General features: G+C 41.8%; 1 protein-coding gene and 1 pseudogene across 1 annotated transcript in view; one reads left to right on the forward strand and one right to left on the reverse strand.

The window, feature by feature from the left end:
* TOPAZ1 (testis and ovary specific TOPAZ 1) overlaps window positions 1-13441 on the forward strand; it is a 2142665-nt gene that overhangs the window by 41473 nt on the left and 2087751 nt on the right. The gene's annotated exons all lie outside the window — the stretch shown is intronic.
* On the reverse strand, window positions 11674-12362 carry LOC144785643 (large ribosomal subunit protein eL19 pseudogene; annotated as a pseudogene).

Raw genomic sequence — 13441 nt, forward strand, 5'->3', positions numbered from 1 at the left:
GGTCTTGCGGAGACTTTGCTGAAATATTCATGACCATCGTTTTACATTGCTCTGAATGTAGTATGGTTAAACACAATTTGCATATGTTGATATAATTAACTGGATTTTAAACAATTGATATTTGTTGTTTACAAGAATCATGTTTTATTTGTATGGCTTTTTGTAAGCTGAAATAATAAAGTTTAAAGAAGTAAATTGATTTCTTATAGTTTTGTCGTGAAAGCAAGATCTGAGTATTTAGACAAAGTCCCCATGAAGCTTGTATTGGTATGCTCGTTCTTGAGAGCATCAAGTAGTTAATTAACCATAGTCCCCAGGCATTCATCACTATGCAGGATGTGACTAGAGGTTCACATGCGTTCCTGGTATAACCTATTCTGTGAAGAAACTAAAGTAACAAGACAGCTTTATTAGTCCAGCAGGGAGCTATAGCCTGGGCGTCCCTGGGAAGGCAGATCCAGATTGAATGCCATAGGCTGAACATGTTTAAACTACAGGATGTAATATTGCTCTATCGTGGGTTTCCCTAATTGCTCTTACAAGCAGTTTTTGTTTATGGATTTTTTTGTTGTTCTGTTTAATAAAATGTGTTTTATCTGAGTAGAAAGCAATATACATACATAGGAATTATCATATGAAACCAGTAGGCAATTTACAATATCCAACGTGTAAGTTAGTATCTCAATGGTATGAATCCATCATAATTATTAGTTACAACTGGTAGCAACTATTGGCATGTCCCACCGAACACTGAGCCTCCTCCCACCTACAATAGGACTGTTTAATCCCGTTACAATACAGTATAACTCTACTATGCATGCATAAACCAATTACATATGAGCGGTTCGTATGGCTTCACTCCACCATATCACATCGATGTGCTCATGTAGTGAAACGATCTTAATATTAACAGTTAACAAAAACCACCATCGGGGCGGGAGGATAGGAAGGGAAGCAGGAGCCTTACAAAGGTAGGCGAGGAAATATGAATCGCAAATGTTGTAAGACAGAACCTCACCAACGTTAACACTGGTGCACTCTATGACTATTGGGATAAGACCTCACAGTTTGAGATATAAGGGACTCTATTTTCAAACCAGTGTAGTCCGGGTCAGAAGTCGATGCATGTATATGGCACCATCAATCAGGGGTAGGGCTGTCTTGAGGCCCGTATGGCGCTTAGTTTTTTGTTTGTTTATGGATGTTGGTATATGCTACATGTATAAACTAACGGCTGCTTCAGTGGAACATTTTGCAGCTTTCATGTATGCTTTTATTCAAATAACAAGCAGAGGGTTATTTAAAGTCTTTATGGTCCAATTACCACATGGTTTTCCCAACCGTAGGTTCTTGTGTGGTTGTACTGAGCTGGCAAGCCCCCTAGAACTGTTGTGGGATAAAAGTAACCAAACCTTAGTCCTAATAAAGGGGAAGTTTCTGAAATAAGATAAAGAAGTAGGATCACTTAGTGATGTGTGGCCTTGTCTGCTAAAATTATTTTTGTTTTACCTTTGTATAGGCACTGTCAGTCATTCTCTTTGTGACCTGCCTTCAACTCTTAAAACGTGAAGGGGCATCAAATCAGGAAGGAAAGGACAAATTCATTATCGAACCACAGTTGAATAGTAAATAGTTTGTTATTTTGCTTATGAAACAACTGTACATGCCCAAGTCTCCTTCACCCATACGCTGCTGTACTTGCCAATCATAAACCCACAGATAGGCCTGCTTATCTTTTAGTCCCATGACGCACTCATTGGGACCTGTATACGTGCCTACCTTGACCCCACATCAAAGACACACCCACCTGCTTAATGATAACAAGTACTGGTTGTACTACAGAATTACTACCACAAGTACAGAACTATTTCCAATCATACCTTTTAGTGACATTACTACTGGTATTACGGATAGAAAGCCATTAGTATTAGACCAGCTACTACCACTTTTGCTGGTACTATGATTGCCACCACTACTTTAGTACAAGCTGAAGGGTGTTTAGTATTTAGTGTTGATGGTAAAAAAAGTAAGGGGAGTTTGAATCAATGCTTGTTTAATTACATTAATCTTCAAGTTAGGAATCACTTTGCTTCATCCCAGCAGATAGAATATGGAAACCATGACATGCAAATCTTTGCACACCCCTCGCATTTTGATAAACATCATAATATTCCCTTTTTGCAAATACCTTATTTGAGTGATCTCATCGTCTCGTCCCCAGTTTTGTTTTTATAGTACCTTATTAAAATATGCTGCTCAGGATGCTATTCTGCTGTTACCAGAAAAGTACATTTGGGTTATATCACCATACCAAATACGAAATGAGTAAAAGTTGTGATGGCATCTTTATATTAATAAAGTAGCAATTCTAGAAATATAGCAACATGTCTGAAAAATCATGAAATTATTGCTAGATCTACATTTAAATCTAATCGTAATTTACCCTTTAGAACTATTTTGAACCTCCTTTTCTACCAACTTTCTGCCTCACTATCACTCATACGCATTCCCTGCATCAGCAAAAGCAAAACTGGAGTTTGCTCATTCTCCTACAATACAACTAAGACATGGAGCAACCTCCATCAGCATATCGGAGCCTGCTCCTCACTTCTTAAGTTCCACAAGGAGCTGAAGACCTGACTATTCGTATAAGCACCTTGGGGACCCCAAACCCACACACCTGCCCAAAGGTATGGATACCCTCTCGGGTGATTAGTGTGCTATACAAATCAATACAACATAACATTGTGTTAAATTGGGGTGATGAGTCGGTGATCTAAAGCATCTCCTATGTTCAACACCATGGTTACAGATTTAAATACTGACAGGTCCGCTCATGCTTTTCTCTTTCTAAGGCTGATAAGACAAATACTTTTGAGTTGGATTATAAGAAATGTGATCATATTTTATTAATTTTTTATTTAATGAGGACACTGATACCTAATTGAGACTTTCCAGCAATAAGAGCTATGACCTAGAAATACCATTAAAATGGTCTAGGGTATTGATAAGCCAAATTCAAGGAAAAAGGAAGCTAAGTTGAGGGAGGTTTTGTGCGTTTTGTGGAAGGGTCTGAAAAGTATAGGGGTTTCTAGACTATAAAGGGGTTTCTAGACTGTAAGGCGCTATTAGACGCATGCTTTTTAAGTTGCAAGGTGATTTCAGATCTCTTGAGCCATAAAACGCCCTATGAGCTCTTGTTAAACTGACAAATACCAGAAGACTTGTTCGGCCGAATTTCCGAGGCTTTTTATTCTTGGTCAGAAGAGTATACAGAAAAGGGAGGCATATTCTCCTGCAGAACCCTGAAGAGAAGAGAGCGTGGTTATCAGTCATTCAATTTTGGTTTCAGTATCTCCACTAGTTAGGAAGATTAAATCTTTATGCTGGAATTACTAAGGTAAGTCACTTAACCAGTATTCTTACCTGTTTTCCTGTTTAGTTGCTCTCTGCCTCTTTCTTTCCCCTTTACATCTGTCCACTCAGCATCTTGGGCCATGGGGAGTTGAGAATATTGCCTCATGCTCTCCAGAAGCAGGCTTCTAGAACGCTTACATTTCTTTCTGACTTGTTGGGGAATATATTGGTATATTTACTTCCCCTTTGTTAGTGTTACCTTGGAAGTAGGATGTTGGCTTCCTAATACTTAGATAGTTTGCACTATACTGCACTTTGGGAGCCGGCACAAAACACCTATAGAGTTCTGTGGGAGATATAGCAGTCAGTGTGTTTTTGTTGCATCCAGAAGCACCAGGCAAGCTACTGCTGTGTGGCTCATTCCTCTTTCTTCTGGTCATTTCTTGCGTTTCCTGCTGGAAATAAGCATTGGCAAAGTCAGTAGGTCTTGCCAATTCAATAGCTACTGGCTTTGCCAATATTTTTTATTCATGTTGTACACTAGCATGGCTGCTGTTCATCATGGCTAAAAGTTAGCGAGGTAAAGGAGAGTGGTGTGGAGTGTCATAGAGTGGAGTGTTATGGAGTGGAGGGATGTAGAGTGTTGTGAAATGTTGTGAATGGGGTAGAGTGTTGTGTAAGGGTGTGAAGTAGAGTGTAGTGGCATAGTGTGTTGTGGTGTTGACTGTAGTGGCTTAGATGGTGTTTTGTAGAGTGGTGTAGTGTCGGAGAGTGGAATGGCATTGAGTGTTATCGAGTGGGGTGAAGTGGAGTGGAATAGAGTGCAGTAGTGTAAAGTGGAGTAGTGTGTCGTAGAATGGGTTGGAGTGGCATAGAGGGAGTTACTTGTAGGATTGTGGAGTAGTGTTATAGAGTGAGGTAGATTGTTGTGGAGTAGAGTTTAATGGAGTAAAACGTTATAGACTGGCATATTATAGCGGGAAGTAGCCTAAATTACAGTGGTGCAGAATAGATTGGTGAAGAGTGCAGTGGTGTAGAGTGTAATAGTTTTGAGTATAGGAGCATGGAGTGTAGTGGTGTAGAGTAGAATACAGTGGTGGTAGTGAAGAGAAGTTGCGTGGAGTGGTACAGGGTAGATTAAAGTGACGTACAGTGAAGTGGAATAGGGTAGAGTGGAGTGTTGCAGGGTAGACTACAGTGGTGCAGAGTAGAATAGAGTGGCGTCGATGCAGTGATGTGGAGCTTAGTGGTCCCCGGAAGCTTGTTTCCTTCCCAGTGTAAGAATTGGCTTTTGTAGTCTGGTCTGCCCTGTTCCCATGATGCACTGGGCCAGGGACAGACTAATTTGCATACAGCCAGGTTCTGAAACTGGGATGGTGCAATGAGCTAAAAAACGGTGTTGGATCTAGCCCTGATCTCTTGACTGGGTGAGAGTACTCTGCTTAATTCAGAGACTCTGTCCATCACCACCCCTTGTTGTAAATTATTTTGTCCACCCTAAGCGTGGAAGGGTATACTCAGATGTGAGTCCCTTGCTCATTGCACCATCAGGATTCAAGCAAGCCGGGCCGAAGACGCCTGAAATGGCAGAAACCGGTCCCCGGAAGCTTGTTTCCTTCCCAGTGTAAGAATTGGCTTTTGTAGTCTGGTCTGCCCTGTTCCCATGATGCACTGGGCCAGGGACAGACTAATTTGCATACAGCCAGGTTCTGAAACTGGGATGGTGCAATGAGCTAAAAAACGGTGTTGGATCTAGCCCTGATCTCTTGACTGGGTGAGAGTACTCTGCTTAATTCAGAGACTCTGTCCATCACCACCCCTTGTTGTAAATTATTTTGTCCACCCTAAGCGTGGAAGGGTATACTCAGATGTGAGTCCCTTGCTCATTGCACCATCAGGATTCAAGCAAGCCGGGCCGAAGACGCCTGAAATGGCAGAAACCGGTCCCCGGAAGCTTGTTTCCTTCCCAGTGTAAGAATTGGCTTTTGTAGTCTGGTCTGCCCTGTTCCCATGATGCACTGGGCCAGGGACAGACTAATTTGCATACAGCCAGGTTCTGAAACTGGGATGGTGCAATGAGCTAAAAAACGGTGTTGGATCTAGCCCTGATCTCTTGACTGGGTGAGAGTACTCTGCTTAATTCAGAGACTCTGTCCATCACCACCCCTTGTTGTAAATTAGTGGTGTAGAGTGGCATAGCGTGCCGTGGTGCAGAGTAGAGTGGCAAAGAGTGCAGTTTTGCAGAGTAGAATAGAGTGCAGTAAAGTAGAGCGCAATGGTGTAGAGTGGCGTAGAGTGCTCCAGAGTAAGGTAAAGCGGCATAGAGTGCATTGGTTTTGAGTAAAGTGGTGTATTGGTGTAGAGTGCTGTGATTTAGTGGAGTGTGGCGTATAGTGCAGTGGCATAGAATAGAGTGGTGCAGTGGCATTGGGTACAGTGACTGAGTGCAGTGGCACAGAGTAGTGGCATGGAGTGGTGCTGAATCAGTGGAGTGGCTTCGACTGGAATGGTGTAGAGTGCAGTGGCAATAAGTGCAGTGGCCTATAGTAGACAGCACTGGCATAGAGTAAAGTGGTGCAGCATAGAGAGGTAAAAAGTGAAGTGGCGTAGAGTGCAGTGTCCTAAAATGCAGTATTGCACAGTAAGTTAGAGTGCCATAGAGTGCAGTGGTGTAGAGTGGTGCAGCGTAAAGTGACAGTGGGCTAAAGTGTAGATTGATGTGGCTTGCCATAGAGTACAGTGGCGTGGAGTAAGGTGGTTGTAGTGATGCAGAGTAGATTGGCGTAGAGTGCATTGGCATTGAGCCCTGCAGCAGAGAAAAGTGGCGTGGAGTGGCGCAGGTTAGATTGCAGTGGTGTGGAGTGAGATTGAGCAAAATAGAGTGGTGTAGAGTGCAGTGGCAAAGAGTAGATTGTTTCTGAGTAGAGTGGAGTGGTGCTGAGTAGATAATTGTGGGGTACAGTAGAGTGGTGCAGAGTAGAGTGCAGTGAAGAGTGGCTTAGAGTTCAGTGGCAGAGTGCAGTGTTGCAGAGCAAAGCAGTTCTGTGGAATGACGTAGAGTACAGTGACGTAGATTAGAATAGAGTATTATACGCAGAAACAGTGGAAAGAACAATGTCTATGGTACATAATATGCAAAATGCACAATCACAACGCGGGATTGGGTTAGTGCGATATCCGAAGGAGAAGAACCATACACAACACAAACTTAAGTATGAGTAGTAATTGTTTATGTAAAAAAAAAGTTATGCAATTATACAGTGCATTTTGTCCCCAGGTATCATAGAACCAACAACAATGTGACAAATTAGTGACAATTACAAATGGTTTCCAACTAAAAAAAATTAGGTTGACCTTCCAGAGAACTAAATGATGAGGATGGTTCACTTTTTTGTCGTTGACAGCGTTTCGACCCCTTACAGGATGCGAGGTTTCTTCAGGACCCAACGATATAGGGACATCTATAATACAAGAGAAGCAGATATAACTAAAATGAGTCTTATCGGCTACAGTCTGCTGTATAGGAGGACTAGGAACGGCCTGTATCTGAGTAGAGGTATAATCTGTCATCATGACAAGTGGGCACCCCAGGTAGGCGAAAAGGTGGAAGCAAACGGTTACTCACATGGGACCCAGCCCGGTGCTGCACATGTGATAGAATAGAGAACTAAAGGAAAAGAATTAGCCTGTATTAAAAAAACATGCTGAAAATGAAATATTGTATACCATCATGTAGGTTTTACCCCTGTGAGGGTAAGGAAGGTGATGACAGGAGAGCTGAGCTGCTTGGCAATGCAACGGCTTATGCAAATGCATAAAATCACGACAATGCGTGATTATAGAATGGCCTGTAGGGAGGACCAGGTAGTATGAGTGGACAATACGACACACTACAATCTGAGAGACATAGTGTGGTAAGTGAGCATAATAACATAGTTACCAGAAAAGAGGAATGAATCGTCCTGTTATAGGAAAATGTAGCTCTGATATGCGGTAGCATTAATTGAAGGTAGAGGACGGGTCACGCGAATCCGTGTACCTCCAAAAAATTTACTATTTAGAGATTGTAGTTTACTAGTACAAGGAGTGTCCACAAATATTACGTATAGGGGAGAGTCTCTCACTTGTGTTTGGCTGAACAGAGACTTTGAATTGAAGCAGCGCGTGCAGTTGCTCCGCACACGCCGGACCGCTTGGATACAGGTCCCACGCTGATTTGAGGGATGAGTGGGCCGCGGGCAGAAGCTAAATGCTTCTGGCTGGCACACATCTAACGCGGACGTCACGTCAGGCTTAATAATGGAGAGCCGCCTACAATGGAGCTCCGGTGTTTGGTGCTCCGCTGGGGACCGCTAAGAGGTAAAGACATACCACAACTGTGGTAATGTCAAGATGGTGATTCTGTATATCACGCAGGTTGAAAGTAAAATCTGGGAGTAATTGCCTTCTTTACATAAATAGTTTTGATGTGTACTGGATGTTTGCAATGCTGTATGAAAGGAATTCCTAATACAGTGTGAACCCTAAAAGTTATACATAAACACTCAGTCATAGGTCCCATTGGTGCCCAGTACCCTTGTTTTAGCACTGGATAATATCCCCTATACATAGTGGGACCAATGAAGACACTTGTACCCTAATGCTGTATAGATTTAACACTTGCTCACAAGATTGAAATCGTGCAAGCAGACAAAAATTTCTGTCAAGCCTATTGGTGCAAAATGTATTCCATCCTGTACATATTGAAAAAGATTCATAAGAATTATTAGAAAGAACATCTAGCCCTTGCAATGTCATTTGAAATTGTGCAGTTATACATACGAACGTAATACAGCCCATATAAAATAGTCAAACATGTCAATCCTGAAACAATAATAATGTTGTGAACATTCTGGCTGATATTATACAGCCGTATGTAGGACATTGATACAAACAATTGGTAGCACTTAGAGGCATAGCGAGTCTTGTATAAATTATGGTTACAGTTAAAATAAACTATACATTTGGTTATACATAAAATGGCTAGTAGATCAACCGGTGGAGAAGTATTGTCAGAATTTTGGGTATGGTTGTAGTAGGCTCCGGGCTTTCGGTTATACATGAAGTGACTGGTGGACAAACCTGTGTAAGAGAACTGGTCACAACAGATTACTAGATCTTGCAAAGCTCTTATCCAGTATTAGTGTTCGCAAAGAGACAGTCATGAGGACAAGTGTCATAGAAACATTGCGTCATGCACAATGGGGCTACTGGGCCTGTGTGTCTAAAGCCAAGCATAACCGGACTACATGTATCATTTTTATGGCTGTATATGCCTATGGAGCCATATCCCATCATGTTATGTGTGTGACAATGAGTTTGTGTGCTGAGGAATTCCTTGCTTATATTCATACATTGCAAGAGTTTGAAGTATGTAATGCCTCAGTTGGCTATGGAGACCACAATCCCTTCCACTTTTCTGCAGAATTGAAACCGCCTGTAATTGAATTGACCCTCTCTATCCAGCAACACTCTGATCTATGCAGAATTTGTGTGATATCACCTCATCTTGCTGGGATAGTCGCTCTGTCAATTACTCGCCACCTTATCTCCTCTGGTGCTTTGATAGGTTGTTGTGTCTGCCCAATGTATGGAAGGTTGCAGGGGCACCATATGCAGTACACCACATTGCGTGTGTTGCAGTTGGAGAAAAACTCCAGTGTATGTTTCACATTGGAGAGTTCAAAAGTCTTTGTGTCGAATGTGAATGCACATGCCACACAGTTGCCACATTGAAAATGTCCTTTTACTTCTGGAAGACCCCATGAAGATTCAATTGTGCCACGTGTTTTATCCACATAGCTCTCAGTTGAAGAGCGTATTAGATGATCCTTAATATTTTTGCCTCTTGTAGGCAAACATGGGGGGTTGTATTGTGGAATCAATGTTTTGGATTAAATTCCAGTTTTTGTTGATCAGGTTGCGGACCGTATTGGCGTGTGCCCCTAAGGGGTACACACCAATAAGGTTGTGACACAGATCAATCTTTCGATGGAAGTTTTCTCTTTTGTGATTAGGAGTTCCTCCCTGGGACACAACTAGGCCCGTTTGAGGGAGTTCTTCTCAAGTCTATTAGGATAGCCTCTGGCCAAAAGCTTGGATTTTAATATTTGAGCCTCCTTCATGTAATCTTCCTTATGTGAGCAATTTCTTCGAAGGTGAAGAAACTGTCAAAAAAGTAATCAGTCTTTCAATGCTCAATGATGATGACTCTTGTAGGACAAAAGAGTATTGCACTCTGGTGGTTTTCTATGGAGACTGGTATATAGAGTACCTCCTTCATGTTGGATACAGAGGTCAAGAACAGCGGTGCTGTAGCCGATAAGCTCATTTTAGTTATATCCTTTTCTCTTGTATCATAGATATCCCTACATATTGTTGTAGGTTCCATGTTAACTGGGGACACAATGTGCTGTATAATTGCAAAGCTGTTTTTTACATAAACAATTACTGCTCATACTTAAGTTTGTGTTGTGTATGGTTCTTCTCCTTCGGATATCGCACTAACCCAATCCCGCCTTGGGATTGTGCTTTTACATTTGATGTACCGCAGATATTGTTCTTTCCACAGGAACCACTGTTTCTGCGTATAATATGTGAGTAGGGTTTCCCTTGTAACCCTTTTCGAGTAGAATAGAGTGGCACGGAGTGCAGTGAAATAGAGTACAATGGCATAGAGTAAAGTGGTGTTAAGTGTTGTAGAGTATAGTGGCTTAGAGTACGTTGCTGTAGAGGTCAGTGGCGTATAGTGCATTGGGTTTGAGTAAATTTGGGTAGAGTACAGTGATGTGGAGTGGCACCAAGTGCAGTGGAGTATGGTAGGTTGTTGTGGAGTGTCGCACGGTAGAGCAGAGTGACATAGTTTAGATTGGCATAGAGTACATTGGCTAAGAGTGGAGTGATACAGAGTAGAGTGCATTGGTATAGAGCTCAGTGTTGCAGAGTGGAGTGATGTGGAGTGCAGTAGCAAAGAGTGCAGGGGTACATTGTGTGGGGGGAGTGCATCGGCATAGAGTAGAGTGAAGGGGAAGAGTAGAAAGGCAGAGAGTGGCGCAGAGTATAGTGCAGTGACCCAATGTGGAGTGGTCATAGTAGACTAAAGTGGTGTGGAGAGTGTGGTAAAGTGATGTATGCATGGTGTGGTTGTTCACTGCCATTACAGACACATCTCTTCAATTGAAATCACCATTACATTCGCACAGACATAGTTTTACTGATAAAAGTATACAGTGCACAAACGATAATGTGTGGAAATGTCATCACCCAGTGTATTGATTTGTTTTCATCCTATTAAAATATTTGTTTCCACCCTACTTCAGAATCGCCAAAAAATGTCCTTCATTTGTGCTTTTCTAATTCTAATATATTATGAAGTATGTTTACGTTTCATTCAGACATTTAAATTCTGTTGTGTGCTAGAAAAAAAATATTGTATAGCCTTCCTCAAGCCCAGCCCCAATAGCTAGCCTGATTGTCACATAAATCCTCTCACTTTGAAGTTTGAGATAGAAAATCCTGACAATTGCCCTCTGTCTTTGAATATACAGCAAATGTGACAAGATAAGAACTAGATTTAAAGGGCTGTTTACAGAAATCGAGCACTGTTGGAAGAATACAGCAAATAGTGTTTGGGCGACATAAGGGACAAACTCAAGCTAGACAGCCTAAAACAAATAGAGCCAGCGAATACACAGCAAGCAAATTTGACTTACAAACCATAAAGCCAATCGTAAACAATAGGTGGGATGCATTCCCAGGAAAACGTTCCGAGTAAATAGCAAACCGCTTTAACGTCAAAATGGTACTATTTATAATAGGCTAATGCAGTATATACTTAACATAAAGTATGCCACATCCATATAAATGAATTGCAGAAACATGATGGAACATTTAAAACCAACACACTGTTCTCAATGCAAAGTTCAGGAGATTTTCTCTGGAGTGGGCCAAGAGTCCTAGATACAGGCGGCTGTTGCAGTAGTTAAATATAGACACCGTGGAGGTAGCAACCTCCATTGGATGCTTCTTCTTTTACCAGGAAAGGAATAATTTTCCTTAATAGAGAGTTCAAAAAACTTGATGCTCCTACTTTAAACTGTGCTCTTGACACGCACTATGAAGCCAAGGCATTTTACCATGGCTGTTAAAATAGGTAGAGTGCCCTGTCATGTAGGGCATCTGTTTCCAAGAGCAAAGCTCAATTTTACTTGCCTTTAGATTTGAAGAAATTAAGGTATCTAGTGTGCTGTGCTTCCCTAAAAGTGCGTCCTGTTTTTTTTTTTTTCCAGTCTTTAGTATCGATGTTTTATTGACACTGATAGAAGCTCACTATTTACACACTGGTAGCACAGACTACTTTTTGGTCTCTTCCTCCTTTGAGAGTGTCTTTATGATCTCTTCCTTTTTGGCTTGCAGGCGTTCTTCGCGTCTCTTGGGAGCCTCCTTAGTCTTAGACCTGCGAGCTTCAGCCTGGTCAGCCAGGAGCTTCTTGAGGGCTTTGTCTGCCTTCAGTTTGTGAATGTGCTGCTCCATTAAGATGCGCTTGTTTTTGAACACATTACCCTTGACTTTCAGATAAAGACTGGTACATGTGGCGATCAATCTTCTTGGACTCTCGGTATCTGCGGAGAAGACGACGCAGGATTCTCATTCTCCTCATCCATGAGAGCTTCTCTGGCATACGCGCGTTGGCAGTACCCTTTCGCTTACCATCGCCCATGTGCCTGCCCTTTCTGCGAGCAAGCGTGTTCTTCCTGCATCGGGCACGGGAGTGAACCGTTACAGGCTTGCGGATAATCAGACCATCTTTCACCACCTTTCTGATTTGCTGACGAGAGTTTGCGTTGGCAATCTCATTTGTTTCATTGGGATCCAGCCATACTTTTTTCTTGCCACAGCGTAACACGCTAGAGGCAAGCCTCTTCTGAAGCCGAAGCATACTCATGGCGGCGGCTCGGCCGAAGAACGGAAAGGCAAAAGTGCGTCCTGTTACTAGGAAATCAAAGTGAGATGTCAGCAATGCAGGCAACACAAATCATTTTTTTCATGTCTTAGATTATCATCTCCAATAAGAACAACTTGGGCTCTTCCATTTCTTTCTTTGACTTTTCACTTGTCTTATACAGACAACATCCAGATGATCTTTTCCTGTAAGAACATTGTAAGCAGTATCTCTGCAAAATTAAAGCACTGCCTTTTGGAGGTTGTTCACTGGATTAATAGCAACATACACAAACTTAACAGCAACAAAACTGCCATTTTTCTAACAACTTTAATAAAATAATTTGTGCTTTGCATGCATGTCTATAAGGAAGATAGTTCCAATGTTTAATGTCCACATTGGAGAAGGAGTGCCCACCCATTCAAAACCTAATATGGCGGGAATCTGAAAGAGGTAAGCATATGAGGAACTGAGGAGTCTGAAAGGGGCTGAGGGATGTTAGATGAAGCTGGGTGAAGAGGGTACCACATTTGCTGCATGCTTGATGAGTAATGCAAAGTGCCACAAAGAGGATTCTTTTGGTACCAGTAGCAAATAAATGGATTGAGCTAGAGGAGCATGCCCCGTTGGAATATTAAGTGAAGTCTTTATGATGGGTTGAAGTTTTTGTTTTGAGATTTTGTTTGGAATTTCAATAGAGAGCTACAACATTCGGCTCCAGATAAGCTAATATCCTAGAGTAATTTACAGCAGTCAATTGGGAGCAGGGGAATACTTTTTCACAGCCTGCATAGACAGCAGCACATCCCTGTTGCTTTGTTTATTTGAGAAGTGACTGGAGATCCAGATCCCCTGTACATTCTCAGAGTTCTGACAGTGAGGGAGAAGAAGCGGATCATATTTCTTTGTTTCATTTGAAATTTAGCCAATGAAGTTTGGAGATGGATATCCGTTTTAGTTGTCCTGTTAATTAAATGAATTTGGAATTCATGGAAATGTTACCCTTGTAACATTTTTAACATGATTGTATGAAAGTTATTAGACAACTATCAGTGTTGTGGCTGTTAAGTATGTTTGTTGCTATTAACCCATTGAACAACCTCA

This window comes from Lissotriton helveticus, chromosome 10 (assembly GCF_964261635.1).
Source record: "Lissotriton helveticus chromosome 10, aLisHel1.1, whole genome shotgun sequence".
Taxonomy (NCBI): Eukaryota; Metazoa; Chordata; class Amphibia; order Caudata; family Salamandridae; genus Lissotriton; species Lissotriton helveticus.